Source organism: Suncus etruscus, chromosome 6, assembly GCF_024139225.1.
Source record: "Suncus etruscus isolate mSunEtr1 chromosome 6, mSunEtr1.pri.cur, whole genome shotgun sequence".
NCBI classification, from domain to species: domain Eukaryota; kingdom Metazoa; phylum Chordata; class Mammalia; order Eulipotyphla; family Soricidae; genus Suncus; species Suncus etruscus.
Window position 1 is genome coordinate 64,372,722 of NC_064853.1, and position 6,893 is coordinate 64,379,614.

General features: G+C 31.5%; 1 non-coding gene across 1 annotated transcript; it reads right to left on the reverse strand.

Moving 5' to 3' along the window:
* Positions 1 to 5,350: 5,350 nt before the first annotated feature.
* LOC126013146 (U6 spliceosomal RNA) lies at positions 5,351 to 5,455 on the reverse strand. The gene has a single exon (XR_007497476.1). It is a non-coding gene; the product is annotated as a U6 spliceosomal RNA (small nuclear RNA).
* Positions 5,456 to 6,893: the final 1,438 nt, after the last annotated feature.

Sequence of the window (6,893 nt, forward strand, 5' to 3'; positions counted from 1 at the left end):
AAATGAAGAGAAAAAAAATAAAAAGGAGTGCTGGTGTGGCAAGGTTTTGTGCTCCCCTCCCCCACTTATTTTGCATAGGCACAGTAAGTATTGAGGAAGTTAGAAAAGGATTTCCTTGGCCTAAGAGATTCTGGGTTTCTGGGACCTTGAAGCATAGTGTCATGGGAACAACTGCTTCCTTCTTAGGGGCACTTTTTGTGGAGCATCGAGATTGAATCACACTCTGTGGTCCTCAGGCTAACTTTGAGCTCTGTGGTCCGAGATCACTTCTGACAGGCTCTGGGAACCGTATGTGTTCCAGGGGTTAAACTTGAGTGCTCTGTAAGCAAATCAAATGTCATATACACTGTACTATTTCCTTAGTCAAACAGGTATATTTTTAGATTTGGTTCTCTGCTTTCAGTGTTGCTGATGCTCTGGTTTTGATATTTAGCTTGCCACTCCTCCAAATCACTGATGGACATAAGTAAGATCCTTAACCGGCCGGGCGGTGGCGCTAAAGGTAAGGTGCCTGCCTTGCCTGCGCTAACCTTGGACGGACCGCGGTTCGATCCCCCGGTGTCCCATATGGTCCCCCAAGCCAGGAGCAACTTCTGAGCACATAGCCAGGAGTAACCCCTGAGCGTTACCGGGTGTGGCCCAAAAACCAAAAAAAAAAAAAAAAAAAAAAAGATCCTTAACCACTGTCCCCACCCATTCCACTCCGCTTGGTCTTGATATACTCATAATTTGTTTCCCTCTTGGCCCTTCTCCATCTTCTATTTTTTTCTTTCTTTTTTTGGGGGGGAGGGGGCATACCCGTTTGATGCTCAGGGGTTACTCCTGGCTAAGCACTCAGAAATTGGCCCTGGCTTGGGGGGACCATATGGGATGCCGGGAGATTGAATTGCAGTGCTCCTTCTAGCGCCACCTCTCCAGCCCCCCTTCTTCATCTTCTTCAGTACATACTCTGGGGTCAAAAATCACTTTTGACTATTTATATCTATTATTATAGTAATATATAGTATATATAATATGCTATATTATATAATTATAATATATGCATGTATATTATATTTAATATATAAATATATACCATAAAATGTATAAATAAAAATAAAATATAATATAAAGATGGTTATAATATTTAATTATGATATTAATTATATCACATGTAATATATTAATGCAGTTATATATCATATTACATATATAATATATTGACATATTTATGATTAATTAGTATATTATAATTAGATGTAATATATTAGATTTTTATCATATTTAATGATTGTCTACTATAATATAATATTCATACAGAATTTTTATTATAATAATGCAATATTAATTATATAGCATATTAATTATAATTTGATTAATTCTATGGTATATGACAATTATGTAGAATTATATGCAGTGTATTGTGTTAGGTTTTAATTATATAACATAATCAAATATAGCATATAACATAATCATAATATATTGTATATTTATATACATTATATAATATATATGTGCGTGATTATATTATATATGTATAATTATATATCTTATATTGTATATATAATCATATATTGACTAATATCAATGACATAAAAAAGATTTCTAAAAGCATAATATATTTTCATATGTAAAGAGGCCAATATTGCACGACCTGTAAAAATGACTAGAGCGTTTTGGTTTTACATTTTAGTTAGAGAAGAATTGAAAAGAAAAAGTTTTGGATTCAAACATTAGTGAAAAAGAAAAAAATTATTTTTACCTAAATTCAGTACACAAATAATTCAATTGATTTCTATTCATTTATAGAGAAAGAATACTTTTTGTGTAGGGAATTTCTTGATATCAATGCTAGAAAGTTTTTCAGTCTTTACCTAGTTGCTCATGGATTTTGGATTGCTTTTGTATTTCTTTCTCTGAATGAGGTTTTGAAAAATTATGTGAAAGACACCCATATTTTGGATTGTATAATGTAACTGTGAACCCATGTTTTGATATCAATATTGGCACCATAATACCTCAATAGTCAATATAAATTCTCCCTTTTTTTTTCTATAAATTTCCCTCCTGTTCTGCTCACAAAAGATTGATTTTATCTAGGAAACTGGTAAGTTATGTATATATTTTGGTAAACTGAGAACCAAGTTTGTGACTGTCGGAGAAATAAGTAAAAGAAAAATTAGTCAACATTGCTTGATTACAGTCCTAATAGGAACCTTTACTATATCCCCTTTTTGTGATTATATCTTTTCACTGAAACTTGTGGTAGTAGCCTGATTAGCCTCATCATAAATTTTCCTATCTCATTTAGACCTTCCTCAATTTGTCTAATTTTCAGCACATGTGTTTCCTCATATAAAATTGACCTTCTTTACCCACTATGTTTTTTAACTCCTCTTCAAATATACCATTCTCCATCTGCCAAACAGAAGTAAACAATCCCTTCCAAAATAAAATAAAACAGAACCCTTACACTACACTTCCTCCTAGATTGATTTCTAAAGTGTTCTTTAATAAATCTCTGACTAAGAGAGCTGGATCATTTTGACACTGTAATTGGAGAAAGGAAATCTGAGAAATTCATGACTTTGAAAAATTTACCACTACTGGTAATGGTAAAATCTAGACTACAAGCAAAAGTGCTGTTATCTTAAAGCTGAGTAGATGTTATTTCTGATAAAATGGTTAGAATAATAAATTGTAAGAATAAAACTTTTTGTAAAGATTTATTATATGTAATATACATGCTTATCCACTGAAAATTCCTAAAATCAGACAGATTAAACAATTTAAGGCAAGATTTTCTGAGTATTGCTTAAAATACTTATTAATTAAAATTATACAATATGACATTTATGTAAATCAATTATTAATTCTCAGAATATAATTTTTCTATACACTATGGGCTTATAGTGAAAAACTGTGATGAATATACAATTAATACTGCTTGATTATTATTTTGAAAGTACTTTAAATCTAATAGCAATGAAATAAAGTCCATATTTTATTATGAGATTTTGGTATACTTTTATGACTACATCTCTAATCATATTAAATTATCATATTTTATTATATTTGATTAAAAATTATTTAATATAGATAGTATATGAAGCTGCTATTATAAAATTGAGCATATATTTTTATTTTTTTGTAGTCATTTTTTAAAATTAAAATATATCCCAAGTTGTTGGGTATGTATGTTTATGTATGTATAAATATGTGTATGTGTATCATATACATATTTAAAAATAGATGTGTTTAGATATGTGTAAATATATACATATGTAGATAAATAAATAGATAGATGTAGTGAACTTTAGGACTATTCTAAAACTATCTACCCAAAATAATGTATATGTGGGCTTTTTTTTTTTTTTTTTTTTTTTTTTAGTTTTTGGATCACACCCGGTAGCACTCAGGGGTTACTCCTGGCTCTACACTCAGAAATAGCTCCTGGCAGGCTCGGGAGACCATCTGGGATGCTGGGATTCAAACCACTATCCTTCTGCATGCAAGAAAAATGCCCTACCTCCATGCTATCTCTTCCAGCCCCAACGTGGGCTTATTTTTAAAGTAAATCAAAATGTTATAAAATATGTTAACATGTTTTCATTAAGACTTTTGTTTGTTTTTGGGTCACAACCGGTGGCAGGAGTTATTCCTGGCTCTTTGCTTAGAAATCGCTCCTGGCAGGTACTGGGGACCAATGGGATGCCTGGATTTGAACCTCTGCAGGTCCTAAATTGGTTGCATTTAAGGCAAATGCCCTACTGCCTACTGCCATGCAATTTCTCCTGCCCCTCATTAAGATTTAAAAAAAAATGCAAAGTTAATAGTCTGTTGAAAATTTAAAAGAAAATATCAGAAATCATAAACTATTTTCTCACTATTAAACATATTTAACATATTTAACATATTTAACATATTGATTCTACTATCAATTGTCTTTTACAAAATTTTAATTATGAATAGAAATAAAAGTATGTTCTATATATGCATAGTGTTATTAATTGTGATATAAAATTTACTTGTTATTTTATTGTTTATTTTATGTTATTGTTATTGTTATTTTTATTTTTGCTATTTCATATTTTTATAGACTATTCAAGATGTTTTTAATGTATCATAATTTATGGTGAGGCTACTCATGACAATGCTCAGTGCTTTACTTCTGGCTCTAAATTCAGGAGTCATTTCTGTAGGGTTTCAGGTCACCATAAAAGGTGTCAGGGAAGTGATCCAAATTGGCCACATGCAAGGTAATTGTTTTCCCTGTGTGTGTACTACTGCATTAGACCTATTACATCATAATTTTACATGAATAAATACACTCATTATCCTTCCTGATCATTATTGTCTATTGTCTTTGTTTATTATCTTTCCTGGTAAGTCATAAAACTTATAAATAGATTAAGAAAAAGAGAAATCATTTTTATGTAAGAGTTTTTTCAGACAAAAATATTTGTATTACTGTACATAAAGCTAGTTTTTTATGCATACCCAGTGTTTTGTAACATTATTTTTTATTAAAACTGTCTTGGCATAATTCTAGTTAAATTTTCCCATATATATTTTTCACAACTATTGATATGATAATCATGATTTTTCCCTTTTATAATGCTGTGGCCACATAAAGCAAGAAAATTTAATCTCAAAAGTTTAAACTTATGACAGACTATTTTTTACAAGATACAAAACAATGAACCACATCTAATAAATGAGGGAAAGAGACAAAACTTTCTCAAAGAAGACATGCAGATAGCTAATGCATATATGAAAAACTAAGAGTTGAGTTCCATAAGAGCCAGTAACTCACTTATTGCCATCTACCCACAAAGGCCTGAAAACTCCATTCATTATTCCTTCTGTGTTCATTGAAACACTTTTCCCAAGAGCCAAAATCTGGAAACAACCCAAGTGTCCAAGAACTGATGAGTGTATAATGAAATGTTAGTACACACTAGAATATCATTCAGCTATAACAAAAGATGAAGTCATGCAATGTGTTGATTTTTGGATGAATAGATAGAGTATCATGCTGAGTAAAATAAGCAGAAAAAGAGGGACAGGCACCAAATGATCTCTCTTGTGTGGGATACAAAGCAATATAATAAGGGCAAATGTGAAAAGACAAAAGTGAAACTGAGAACTGGTCGTCAGTAGGAAGTTTATGACAGTGGGAAAGAAAGAATATAGTACACTCGGGGCATTGGAGGTTGTACTAAAGAGGCAGCACTGGTGTTGTAGAGGAAAGTACACATTCATATGGAGGGTGTGATGCTGGAGTGTTTTATGCGTGAAATTCTAGCATAGTATTGTAAACCATGATGCCTAAGATAAAATTTTTATTTATTTATTTATTTATTTTTATTAAAAATATGGAACGGTTCACAAATTTGCATGTCATTCTTGTGCAGGGGCCAATCTAATCTTCTCTATATCGTTCCAATTTTAGTATATGTACTGCCGAAGCGAACACAATAAAATTATTTTAAATGGAGGATTTGGGCACTTTCTTATCATGTGGTATAATAAAACTATAAATTTTATAACTGCTTAAACTGTATGACCAGATTCATTGATATGTTAGTAAATATAAAATGCATTATATAGTATATTACTATATTAATTACATATGTTAATATTAATGAAATATGTTAAATAAATATATTTGTTTATAAAAATAGCATATAAATATATTATATTATATTATATTATTGTGTATATGTTATTATGTTGCATATTTTATATATTAAATTGTATATGTATATTATATATTATTTGATATAATATTAATTTATTATGTGGTATGTAGCATATGTTATATATTTTATATAAACAATATATTAATATTAATTAAATATATTAAAACTATAAAAATGACAAAAACAACTCATTGGTGCATGTCAATTCATACTGCACTCTTTTTTTTTTTTTAATCTTTTGGGGTTTTTTGGGCCACACTCGGTGACACTGGCTATGAGCTCAGAAATCACTCCTGGCTTGGGGGACCATATGGGATGCAGGGGGATGGAACCATGGTTTGTCCTAGGTCAGGGAGTGCAAGGCAAATACCCTACCACCTGCACCACTGCTCCGACCCCCAGCCTTCATTATTTTTATAATCGCTAAACATTGCCAATGTTTATTTCTTTACTTTGTTTTTAATTTTAGAGACACACTGATGAAACTCAGAGTTTACTCTTTGCTCTGTGCTTAGGGATCACTACTGATAGCACCCTGTGATCTCTACTGTGTCATAAACTACCTGCTGAAGACCAGTTGTCAGTTTCAGCTGCTTTTCAACATGTGTTGCCTTCTTATTATATTTCTTTATATTCCATACAACAGAGATCATTTGGAGTCTGTCTCTTTCCATCTGATTAAATTTACTTAGTAAGTTGAACTCTTACATTGCAATTGCATGCAGGGTAAGAAAGCTATTTGTTACACTATCTCTCTAGTCCCTAATGTTTAATTTGTAAACATATTATTTGCATTTAAATGATCAAATACCTTCTTAACAAGGTTCACATTCTGTTTTTTGGGTTACAGTGTTCAGTCTGACAGTGTTCGCTGAACACTGATGTCACTTTGGCCTTACAAAAGTGATCGTGGAGGTACAAAGATATGATCTTACACAGCCTAGGACGTTCTCAACTGCTTGAGCTATTTCCAACCCAAATTATATTTTTTTAAATTTTAGGCCATATGCTGTTGTGTTCAGGGCTTACTCTTGGCTCTGCTCTCAGTAATTATACCTGGATTTACTCAAGGCCATATGGGGTGCCAGGGATAAAACTAGGGTAAGCCATATGCAAGGCAAATGCCCTATACACTATCCTGTTACTCTATCACTCTGGTTTTTCCAGTAAAAATTTAAAACATAGTGTTTGGCACTAAAAACAGAAAGTA